Source organism: Hylobates moloch, unplaced genomic scaffold, assembly GCF_009828535.3.
Source record: "Hylobates moloch isolate HMO894 unplaced genomic scaffold, HMol_V3 SCAFFOLD_4, whole genome shotgun sequence".
Classification (NCBI taxonomy): Eukaryota; Metazoa; Chordata; class Mammalia; order Primates; family Hylobatidae; genus Hylobates; species Hylobates moloch.
The window spans coordinates 131,529,546-131,542,573 of record NW_026652279.1 but is presented as its reverse complement, the minus strand read 5'-3'; positions in this window follow the sequence as shown (position 1 = coordinate 131,542,573).

Genomic DNA, 13,028 nt, shown 5'->3' with positions numbered 1-13,028 from the left:
ACCTGAATACTAGAAGTCAAAGTGAAGAGAAGGCCCATTGGCTGGCATGCAGGAGATGTCCAATAAATACTTGCTGAAAAAATGAAATCAGTTCCAGGACATGCTCAGCCCAGGGTCAATAGATGGGAATATCTACTGTGGTTAGAATGTAGTGAATAGGTTGAGAGTAGGCAGAGATAAAATCAGATTATAACGAGTAGGAAATAGGTAGTAGGAGGGGAGCAAAGGGGCATGCTTGCAGCGCTGGAGGTAGGAACAATCAGGAAAATCCCTCATGAACCCTAGAAAGAAGAAAGTTATAATTAGTTTGAGATACAACACATGTATCAAAATCTGAGCTGGAAACTTTGCTGCCTTTCCTGCACTCGTAATTCTATAGTCTTTCTAAACCGCTGTAAATATTTTTGCCAAATGAATTGGGAAGAAAAATATGTTGGTGTAATCAGTTCACCATAAAGATATTTGTAGATAAAGCAAGAAGTACACTGTGAACATGTTTCTGTGTTTCTCTATGGAGACCTGATATGTGAATGAGTAAGATTGTTGGCTGTTAAGACAACAACCTGGTAACCTTCACATGTAGGTATGTAGGAAGTAGTATTTGTCATCTCTAGTTGAGAGTAGGACTAATAATCCTGTCTACCTCTGACTTATTAATTTTAAATGGTTTCAACCAAGAGAAATGTAACAGCCTTTCAAAATATTTTCTCTGTTATCACAGCTTGGGTGTTATCTGTGGTGTGAATCTACTCAACACTAGCAGCAAAAATGAAACCCTAATTTATAAAATTATATGGGGTCAGGCATGGTGGCTAATGCTTGAGACCAGGAGTTTGAGGTTATGGTGAGCTATGATGCATTCCAGCTGGGCAACAGAACGAGACCCTGTCTGTGAAAGGGGGGTGTGGGGCGGGGGAAAAGAGAGAGACAGAGAAAGGAAATAAATAAATAAATAAATAAGCTCTTTGCTCTGCAATTACACTGCCTTTTAGAGGTCTGTATTCTATCTACAACTGCACCACCTAGATAGGAAGACTGAAAACATCAAAAAACTACACAGAACAATGATCTACAGTGTACATTTGCTTTGGATATAGACTGAACTTAATAAAGGTGAAGGGAAGGCTTAATGAGCATAAAAACTGTGGCTAATTGTAGTACTATATTGTTTTGAGGAGTTTTGTGTGTGTTTTCTTTTTTTCTCTGTAGGAGGGTAGAATGTGATCTAAACCTTGAAAGATGTGTTGGGCGAATTTTTTTCTTTGTTTATTATACCTTAAGTTCTGGGATACATGCACAGAACATGCAGGTTTGTTACATAGGTATACATGTGCCATGGTGGGATAACATTAGGAGAAATACCTAATATAGATGATGGGTTGATGGGTACACCAAGGCCTTCACCTCTTAATACCATCACACTGCCATTAAGTTTTAACCCCTGCATTTTAGAGGGAACATATTCAAATCATAGTAGTGTTTCCAAATAGTACTGTCCAATATAACAAAAAGGTACAAATTGATTAACAAACAAAATCCTTTGAAAAACTTTTAATATATTTAAAAACTGTATTAAAAAGATGACTTAGTCCCAATATTTTGAGAGCATACTTATTATATAGATCAAAATGCACTGAAATTTTAAAAAAGAAAAATCTGAAATAACATATGGCCTTTGGATAGCAACAAAAGCACAATTGAAAGTAATTAAAATCCTGACTATAGATGTTATTTAGGATACAGTTCCCTTTTATCTGATGAAGTTATCTCCTAGGCATATTTAAATCCTGAGTTATTCCATCCTGTACATAGATAAGGCAGGAAAAATTCAGGTGCTATCCTAATAAAAAGACACTTATTGATGTTTATTAATGCCTTACATTTGAATGATGAGTGTGTGGCTGAAGCTTTCTGAATGTGGCTTCTTTTCATCCAGAAACTTATAAATGAAAGACAAGTTATGTGTCCCCACACACCCAAATGGTGAGACAAGAATTGCAAAACTTATCTGTACACATTTGCAAGTAATTATACTGGGCACAATTGCAATGCCATGAAATTTTACCGTGTGTACTCACAGAAGGTTCTAATAAATGTAAAGAATATGGTTCAGACGCAGAAAGAAAGCTTAAGCAAATATGGAGAGGTCCCAGTGCCCCAGGTGCAGCTCCTAGAGACTTTTCTCCATTATAGAAAATATGTTTTGTGTTTGGACAGTGAATTCTCAGGATATATCTAAGATACATTAGTCACAAAAGCCAAGGCTCAAGTTTACTGAGGGATCTTTTATACCCCATTAGTAGCATAACCAATACCCTGCTCTATAACCTAAGTAGGTTTTAATGATCGGTATATACATTTTCAGTAATAAACTTGACAACTTATGTATCCCAATAGGGAATTTTCAGACTTTAAACAAATATAAGCCATTGTCTAGTATGTTTCATCCCTATCTTGGCCAAAGACAAGTACTTCAGTTCCAGGCATTTCTAGCCATCACTATAGAGCTACCACAGACCATATGCATATTAGTCCTACCCACTTCAAAAATAAAAGAACAGTAAGCACATAGCAGTCCCTGATCCTGCTGCAGTACAACTATTTTCAGTTCTCTGAAAAAGGAAATGTGTTTTCATTAGGGCCTGGTCCTTCTTCCTGGGAGTTCATTTCTATTACATTATTCTCTCTTAATATAGCCTGCATTCTCTCAGATCTTGTTTCTGCCCTCAGAAACATATTTTATTTTCCATAAGAAATTGTGCATATTTGCAGCAGTTTTTTTCTTAGCCTGCAAAAATTTAGAAGTTCAGAAACCTTTTGGCAATATGAATAATCACAATTCCATTTAGCCCAGGCTGATGGCTTTTGGCTGATGCAACTTTCATACAATCTTTGTGGATTTCTATGTATCAGAAATTTTATCACCTCATGTGACAAAATCCACATCCACAACTGTTTCCTAGACAGACTGATTTCACTTCATAGTGGCTTGTCAAACAGCTTAAGAACAATTCCCATAAGATTCTTTGAGCTTCTTTAGTGTTTGTAGTGGTTGTTATAGACTTAATGCATCATCTACTAGGCACTGCTTTAAATCTTTCAGCGGTCTTGAGGTTCTGGCAGCCACATCCTTAACTTGAGCTTTGGCTCCAGCCCTCTATTGCTTTAAGGATATATTATTAGCAGAGAAGAGTAGTGATGATAGACAGTTTAATTTTTCCAAACTAGCAAGTCCTATCTCTTCTATATTGTCTCTAAACTTGGCATGCAAATAGAGTATTGCTTCTTTATCTCATCTCATCTCATCTCTCTCTCTCTCTCTCTCTCTCTCTCTCTCTCTCGCAGCTATTTATCATTCACAGTTAATAAAGCCAAACTGCCACTTGCAGTATTTGGTCCTGTGATCTCCTTAGATCTAAACATCATTGAATACATTTACTTTTCTCCAAGTTACCACACATGACAGTTTGGCCATTTCTATTTTAACTGTGTAACATGGACAGGCAGAGATAGGAAAAGCATAGAAGGAATCACCAGCAAAGGCTGAGAAAATAGCAAGCCAATGGTTTTCAGGGCTGAAAAAGCAGTGAGGTGGGTAATTGTGATAGCATTCTGGAAAATGAGATGCCTGTCATCTTCTCCCAAAAATGCCACATGTTTTAGGGGTGTGTGTGTGTGTGTGTGTGTGTGTGTGTGTGTGTGTGTGTGTGTGCAGCAGCATTCTTCTTCCAGGCAACAATTTTTATACGAGTTAGCTATTGCTGAGACATTAACCATCCCAAATCTTAGTAGCTTAAAAACATGGCCATTTATTTAGATCATAATTCTGTTACTCTGGTCTAGACTAAATTCAGCTGATCTGACCTGGTTTGCTCATGTATCTGCAGATGTTTGACAGATTGGCCACAAGTGAGTTATTTCAGATGGCCTCACTCCCAAATCTGGAAGCTGACTGGGATGACAATGGCAGTTACCCCTGTGCTGTCCATTACCCAGCAGACCAATTGAAGCTCCTACTGATGGCGGCGATAGCCCATCTGGAGCGGCTAATGTGAGGACACAGGCTGCAGTGGGGGAGGCACGGCTGGGGCTGTGTGCTTCATAAAGCCTGAGGGAGTCAGGAACAGGTGAGAGGCACGTCCCCTACCGAGTTGGCAGGCCAGAGCCCTGTGCTCCCAGGCACAGCTGCAGCCACTCAACCACAGCTCCAGACATCCCTGGCATCCCTGTGCTCTTGGGGGCTCAGGAAGCCTCCTGTCCCCACAGGCTTGAAAGTGCCTGTTCCCACTCATTGGCCTCTCCCTGCTCCCAGCACCCACTCCAGAATGGAGCAAAGTTGTGGCTGAGCCTAAACAGTGTCCCAACCTGTACAAGTGTATGTGCTCAGGGAACATTGACAAATCAGCCCCCTGCCACCTTGCCCCCCTCTAGACTTTGGGTACTGACAAGCGTGGTAGGGGGATCTGGGTGGGTGGGGGGTGGGTAAGGGCATCTCAGCACAGGCCTGTGGGTGCCTCTCAGTATAGACAGCCCAGGTGCCATGGATGGCATGTTAATAGCAGACAGGTTCCTGGGTAGGAAAAGGTGGGTTCCCAGTGAAATTCCACTTTCAGTCCAGGGACAGCCTGAAACCTGGAGACCAGGCTGCCAGTTCCTGGTGAAATCTGCAGCCCAGAGTGAGAACTTCATTGAAGACCATTTGGCCAATCGAATGGTGCTTTTTCCAGGCCTGCCTGTGGCCACCCATGGGCCAATCAGCATGGACTTCCTCCCTTCCAGGCACATAACCCCAAAATCAGTCAGGCTCACATATTCTTTGGGACAACCTGCCTGCGGAAAGGAGCAACCCACTTCGGGTCTCCTGAGGGCTGTTCTGTGGCTCAATAAATCTCCTCTCCACTTTGCTCACCCTCCAGTTGTCCACATACTTCATTTTTCCTGGACACAGGACAAGAACTCAGGCCCACCAAATAGCAGGACTGAAACAGCTGTAACACAAATAGTGCTGAAACACGACCCCTTGCTTACCATGTTGTGAGTGATGAGGAGGAGAGAAAAGCTGCAGCCATTCAGGGAGCCCAGACCTAGCGACTCCACAAGCCAGGGCTATGACACCCTCTTTGGGAATCTGCAGTTCCTGGCATCTCCAAGCTTCTGGGTACCACTGCTTTCCTCTCATCCAGACACAGGTGCCTGCTGCAGAAACCACTTGTGATACATCTGATCCAGCCACAGCCTTGCATGGAGCTGGTACCTGTGCCAAGGCCTGGAGCTGCATACCCCACCACAGCAGCTGGCTGACTGGCTGTGCCCAGTGGCCAGACCCTATGCCTGCTCACTCACACACCCCTCACCGCTCCACACCTGGCTCACCCTTGGCAGCTGTGGGATCCAGACCAGTAGCATGAGCTGAGCTCAACCTGCCAGACCAAGTGGGTGGAACAAGTCCAGCAGGCCCAAGCAAAATGTGTAAAGGCACCATCGGCCACAGAGATTGGCTGGAAAAGCAACACCCTAAGGATCGTGTGACACTACCATGGTCAATTGATCCCAAAACTATCAAGAAAAATTTGCAAGCTGATATGGTTTGGCTGTGTCCGCTCCAAAATCTCCATCTTGAATTCCCATATGTTGTGAGACGGACCCTGTGGGAGGTGATTGAATCATGGAGGCAGGTCTTTCCCGTGATGTTGTCATGACAGTGAATGAGTCTCACGAGATCTGATGGTTTTAAAAAGTGGCATTTCCCTGCACAAACTCTCTTTGCCTGGTGCCATCCATGTAAGACATGACTTGCTCCTCCTTGCCTTCGCCATGATTGTGAGGCCTCCACAGCCATGTGGAGGTATCATATACCCTATATGATATAACTCTCTTAATGATGAAGCAAAGACAAATTTGAGGGTCAATGCAAAAAAGTTGGATTGGGCCTAAAATGCTTTCTACTCCCTACTGAGCACCTCTTCTGCTATTAGTATTAACTACAATGTTATTAAAATGTCACAATTTTAGTGAATAGTTTTGTGAGAGAGATTTGCTGCTACAGCTCATATCTTTTGAAAATGCCCAGTCTCAGGTATGTCTTTATCAGCAGCATGAAAATGGGCTAATACACAAGCTTTTGGGGGCTTATATTAGGAACTTAAAGTTACATCCACCACATTCTAATGGTCAAAATAAGTGACATGGCCAGGAAAGAGTGAGGACTTAAACCTTTGTCTTCTTGGAAAGGAGCTACCCACTTTGGGTCTCTAAAACATCGTCTGGGCAATTTTTGATTACATCACTGATCAGAGGAAACTACAGGAGCCCTACTCTTTATCCTAACCTGATGTTTCTAAATGGTCTTAGAAACTAGAACTTGCATATTTTTCTATTGATACAAGCTTTTTCCTCGATCAGCAAAATCACAAAGCTTGTGTTAAAATGTATAATTTTCATTCTCACATGCTGAAAGAGAAATATATAGAACCACATTATAAACAAGGGTTTCAGGGTGATGGAAAATAAAATACATAATTTATTGCTTATTAGATTTTTAGCTTATATGCTACACATTTTTTTCAGTGGGCTAAGATTATATGTTAAGTAACACTACATAACAAAAAACTCGGCTGTAAGTAACATTTGATTAATGAATGAATATGAATGTGTGTGCTGGATGGTCATTCTTTTATAATTTATCCTGAATGATTTGTGCTTTCTAAAATCTTTGAGGTGAAAAACGTGACAGTTCAAATTTAAGTAGTAGTATCCTAGAATGATGAAATTGAGATAATGTAATGAATGAATGAATGACGACCTGTGGAAAGTCCAATATTAGAAGCCAAAGATAGGATGAATGATATAAATTCATTTCAATAACATTTAAATACTCACTGTTCAGGAAATAAAACAATGAAGATACACAAGTACATCTTCATGGTACTATGGAAAATCTGAATAACATATTTTTTCTTCTCGTTTTTACTCTCTGTTGCTACGTAAACCTCCCTTCTGAATATGTCACCTTGTGGACTTTGTGGTTTCCACAAAGCTGCTCTTAATTGTGAATTTGAGAACCATGTAGATAAATGTGTTTAGAATATTTTCTTTTTCAGGTTTATGAGAAGTATCAAAACTACCCTAGTCATAATTAGAATGTAACACTTTCATTTTAGATTATCAGCATAGTAATATTTTTCATTTATATATTGCTGTATGTTACATACTTTAATTCATAGAAATATCTTCCTATTTAGAATTAAAATTGTAAAGTTCAGTAACTAGACCAATGTGCTAGTTTGCAAGGGCTGCTTTGATGAAGTATCACTAACTAGGTGGCTTAGAACGACAGAAATGTATTGTTTGACACTCCTGGAGGCGAGAAGTTCAAAATCAAGGTGTTGGTAGGGCAATGCTCCCTGTGAAGGTGCTAGGGAAGAATCCACTCCAGACTTCTCTTCTAGCATCAGGTAGTTCTTTGACTTGTGGTGGTATAACTCTAATCTTCACATGGCGTTCCCCCTGTGTACATGTCTGTTGACTTTCCAAGGTTAAGTAATCTTATTTTATTCCCTTAAAATGTTTTGTTAGGATTTGCAATAATATGTATTAAAGTTGATTTTTCAAAAAAATTGTTATCAGTGTTTATAATCAACCAAAATAACATTTTGGTTTCTGTGTGGCAAAGCATAGACACCACATGTGCTACTTTTGGGGTGCTCATTGTTAAATCATTTTATTTGTAAATGCATCTTTGTGGAAAGGTATACAAATATAAATACAACTATCAAAAGATATAATTATTCCTTTGGTAAAAATAAAACTACCTAAAATCTGATTGTGGTGAAAATCTAGGATTTACGATAACTACAATTAAGGTCCCTATGGCTTTAAGACTACTAAAGCATACTGGCTGAATACGATAAATAATTCTTGAAGTTTTACTGATAGACAAATATATCAATTTGTCTTCGTTATCAATAGACTAGACATTGATGTGAATATGACTACCCCATATAACTCTTAATGATGAAGCAAAGACAAATTTAAGGGTCAATGGGAAAAAATTGGATTGGGCCTAAAATTCTTTCTACTCCCTAATGAGCACCTCTTCTGCTATTAGTATTAACTACAATGTTATTAATATGTCACAATTTTAGCGAATAGTTTTGTGAGATATATTTGCTGCTACTGCTCATATCTTCTGTGAAACTCACAACATGGAAAAATTAGCATCAATTCCTCATCCTGTAAAGGAGATAAAATTAACTTTGTGAAGAGATTCTCTTGGGCTGTTTCAAATGAATATATTAATTTATTTAATGCATTGCTGCTCTGGTGTTAAGAGTTAGAAGAGTAAAACATGTTATGGACCTAAAACAAAAATCCTTAGATGTAGATATTTAGACTTAGAAGCTCCATAGATTTCATTTATATAAACTTTAATAAGTCATAAACTTCTAAACAAAATAATGAAACTTTGTTCTAGAAAAATTGACACATACTCTATAACAAAGTTTTAACCAAAAATAGTCATGGATTTTACGGACGATCTGTAGACTCTGCAAATGTACTATCTGTAGATACCTGATTTCAGGCCTCTCTGCAGACCTCTGCTGATTTTGTACAGTGTGTGTGTGTGTGTGTGTGTGTGTGTGTGTGTGTGTGTGTATGTGTGTGTATCCCTATAAAATAAAACACTCTGAACCAATCAAATCCTTTAAGGTTTTTGAGGAAGCTGAAATTCAAGAACTTTAATACGGTTTTATACGGGATACACTAGAATTTAAAAAGATAATTTGCAAAAACCATTGTGTTGAATTGAGTATGAAAAGTAATATTAATTTTTTGTTTTAAAATGTTTTGATGAACATTCTACTTACGAGTTGTGAGAACTATACTTAAACACTGTTATTTACTTCATGGATTATATATGTCACGTAGTATAAGCAAAATGGTGAAAATTTTAAATACAAAATGAATAATCTTTTATTATCATAGTATCCATTAATCCTAGAATAATGATTAGCTCAACACAAAATAGTGTCCTTCACAAAGAAATATTAGATAAAACTAAGCTGTGCTTCTAATTAGCAAATAAATTTTGCTATGACAGAATTTAAAAACAAAATAAGAGCAAAAGCATATTTAAGCCTTGTTTAAAATATTTGTCACCAGAGTAGAGCAATAAATTATTACGATATTTTGACATTATTTACTCACATTCAATTTTATCTGACTGGTGTTGGGTTAATCATCAAACAAAAATATGCTACTTAATAAAGCCAATTACATACAAGTAGGCTTTGAATAATTGAAAGGTGCAACATTTTAGAAAGTGTTGACTATACAGGTAGTTAAGGTAGATTTCTTGACTCTGCTTACCTGTTTTCAGGACCAGTAAATTAGTCATAACGATAATGATTATAAAGTACATTTGTCCACTTAAATAATAAGGAAATAAATGTTGAAGTGTTATTGAAAACACTCTCTTAATTCAACCATGTATTAAAAATTAGGTAGGTTCTGCTACTTCTCTGAACTAATTACCAGTGTCATTTCCATAAATATGTACCATATTCATTTCACAGAGCAACACTTAAAATGGAAATAATTTATCGTACCCACTTCAATAAACTGTATAGTTGAAAATATGCACGAATAAATTTTAAGGTATATGAGCTCTTGAATCAGTGGTGTCACAAAATGTCTGGGAAGTAAACATGAATATTGTTAAATTAGTAATTCTAACCTTGAGCTCATGACTTTTTGTACTCCTTTATGTAAATTCAAAACAGTAAAATAAGCTTCATGCAAATTATTCTATTCTGAAATCTGTGATTATGTAGATAAAAACTGAGTTTAATTTTACCTTTTCAAGGAGATATTGATATAAGCATTATGGTCTGTATTTCAAGAAAAATGCTTACTTTTTGATAAAACGAGCTTTGTAAAGCACTTTTAAAGCTTGAGAGTGACTTCTCATATGAAAGAAGTAACACAATGAATTTAATATATTCTTCAGTAATTAACATGACAGTTCAGAAACAAACATTTCTTGAGCTGGGGCAATAAGAGCATAAGTTCTAGAGAAGCAATGTGATTTTAAGTATATTATATCATTTAATCCTAAAAATTAACACAAATTAAGGGCTTGGCAGAGACTCGGAGAAAAGTAAAAAAGACTATAAATATATTGGGAAATAAAGTTTGATTATCACCAACTGTCTTTCCTGCTCCCATCTTCCCCGTGCTCTGCACTCGAGTTGCCAGAACTGGAATCCATAAAATCTCACAGGCTAAACATTAACAGACAATCTGGAACCAGATTATAGTTGTAAAGTTCCATTAATGCAAATCAGCTTACTCTATTTGCCAGGCTTGTTTATCTGCTTTATCAGCCAAGACAGTTAACCAGGTTCTTCTAGAGAGGGATCCCTTTCCTGTTCTGATGGTTAATACCCAGTGTCAACTTGATTGGATTGAAGGATGCAAAGTATTGATCCTGGGTGTGTCTATGAGGGTGTTTCCAAAGGAGATTAACATTTGAGTCAGTGGACTGGGTAAGGCAGACCTACCTCTAATCCGGTGGGCACAATCTAATCAGCTGCCAGAGAATACAAAGCAGGCAGAGGCCGGGCGTGGTGGCTCCTGCCTGTAATTCCAGCACTTTGGGAGGCCGAGGCGGGTGGATCACCTGAGGTCAGGAGTTCAAGACCAGCCTGGCCAACAAGGTGAAACCCCATCTCTACTAAAAATACAAAATTAGACAGATGTGGTGGCACATGCCTGTAATCCCAGCTACTTGGGAGGGGAGGCAGCAGAATCATTTGAACCTGGGAGGCAGAGGTTGCAGTGAGCCAAGATCACACCATTACACTCTAGCCTGGGCAACAAGTGAAACTGTTTCAAAAAATAAAATACAATAAAATAATAAAGCAGGCAGAAAAAAGTGAAAAGGCGAGACTGGCCTAGCCTCCCAGCCTACATCTTTCTCCTGTGCTGGATTCGTCCTGCTCTCAAACATCAGACTCCAAGTTCTTCAGTTTTGAGACTCGGAGTGGCTCTCCTTGCTCCTGAAGCTTGTAGACAGCCTATTGTGGGACCTCGTAATCGAGTAAGTTATTACTTAATAAACTCCCCTATGTATATATATCCTATTCTGTCTCTCCAGGAAACCCTAATACACCTGTTTTAACTAGACTTAGAATTCTGGAATGGAGTTTCACTCTCAAGCCTCAGCCTTCATTCCCAACTGGCAGACCTTCCTAATGTTTCCCCTTTTACCGGAATCGCAGCATATTGCCTGCTTTCAGATTCCCATTGCTATATTACAAACATCTGCAGAATATCCCTATTAGCTTTGCTCTTCCAAATATGTTGACATTAGAGATTGCCTCTCTGTCTAGGCACTGATCCTTGGTTGCCTTTTGCTGGTCACTGGATTTTTTTTAAATTTGAGGATTCTTGGTAAACACAAATAGCATCAATTGTAACTAAGAATGCATATAAAATAATTTTGTCTCATTTACCTAGAATTATTCTGAGTGAGAAAGTTCAGTAATTTTATCTTAATCTTTCTACAGCTTACTTTTTGAAACTATAAAATAGTCATTTTTAGGATTGTTTAAAGGACCAGTTAATTTAAAATTACGTTTTGTAAAATATACACATATATTTCATAAACAATATTTATAAAATTTTAATTTTTACTAATAAAATATTTGCATGTCAAAATGTATCTGGAATTGTGCTAGGTCCATAACTGAAATAGATGACATTGTCGGCCCCTGACTATCTTGCAGATTAGTATAAAGACCGATATTAAAAAATAATTTCATGCATCTGGTAAATACTGTAATTAAAATATGTGTAAGGTACTGTGGTCTAAAAAGGACATCACCAAAGCATGGAAAGAGTACAGTCTTGCACGCTGTGGTACAATTTTGATTTTGCTCTCTAACTAGCAAGAAGCATTAAGAAATTTAAAACAAGCAAATGAAATGCTATGGACATTTAGTATATAAAAATAATTTTACTCCTGGTCCTCAAAATGTCACTAGACATTTAGGATTATTATAATCCTAAAATGAGTTCAAATGTGTGAAATTAATAGGTCTTTTTTAAAGAAAATATATCTTTCAGATGTAGAACATTTGAACAATATGTTACACTTAGTTTTCTTTTAGAGGTTTAGAATCCCAGGTATTCAGCAACTACTTTAATGTCTATATAGCTTTTAATAAGAATATTACCGTAATTCAACAGTAATAGTAGTTTAAACCCTAACAAAAATGTAGGATCCAAAAGAATATAATATCAATTCTTCTTTAGTCCTCTTAGTTCATCTCTAACTGAACTCATTTTGTGTTTTCTAATTTTCTGTGTGATAGGCATTTTCATGCAGGGCTGTGGATCACGTTGATTCTGCAAAGTCCAATTTTGACTGGCACACCAGTACTTTATAGCTCGATGAGCAGACAGGGAGAGTGTTTCATAATCTATTGTTAGATTTCAAAAGTTTTGCAAAGAAAAACAAAAATGCACAGATACTTTTTATCTTTTTAGAATCTTAAGATATCGTTCACCCTAAATGAAGGCAAAATATACAGACAACCTCCCCCACAAAACATACATTTTTAGTAACCAGTAGCACCAATTTTCCTACTTAGTGTACATCAATTTTCTCTCATTTGAATAACTGTAGTTCACATTTATCTGCCCTTTCACTCATTTTATAGCTGATTTCATTGAAAATTGAAAAATGTGAAAAATAGCCTCTTTTGAAAATCAGTGTGTATGAAATTAGAACTTCAAAATACATAACATGGGGATACCTCATAACAGATTGGAAAAATAAGGAAAAGGTAAAACGATATTTTATATACTCAATTTATATTCCAAAACCATTATCAGTTGGTATAAACTACCAACAAGTCATTTTACTTTTTGATGTCTATTCTCATCGATAACATTATATATATGTGTGTGTGTATATATATATATATATATACATATATATATATATGTGTATATATATATAT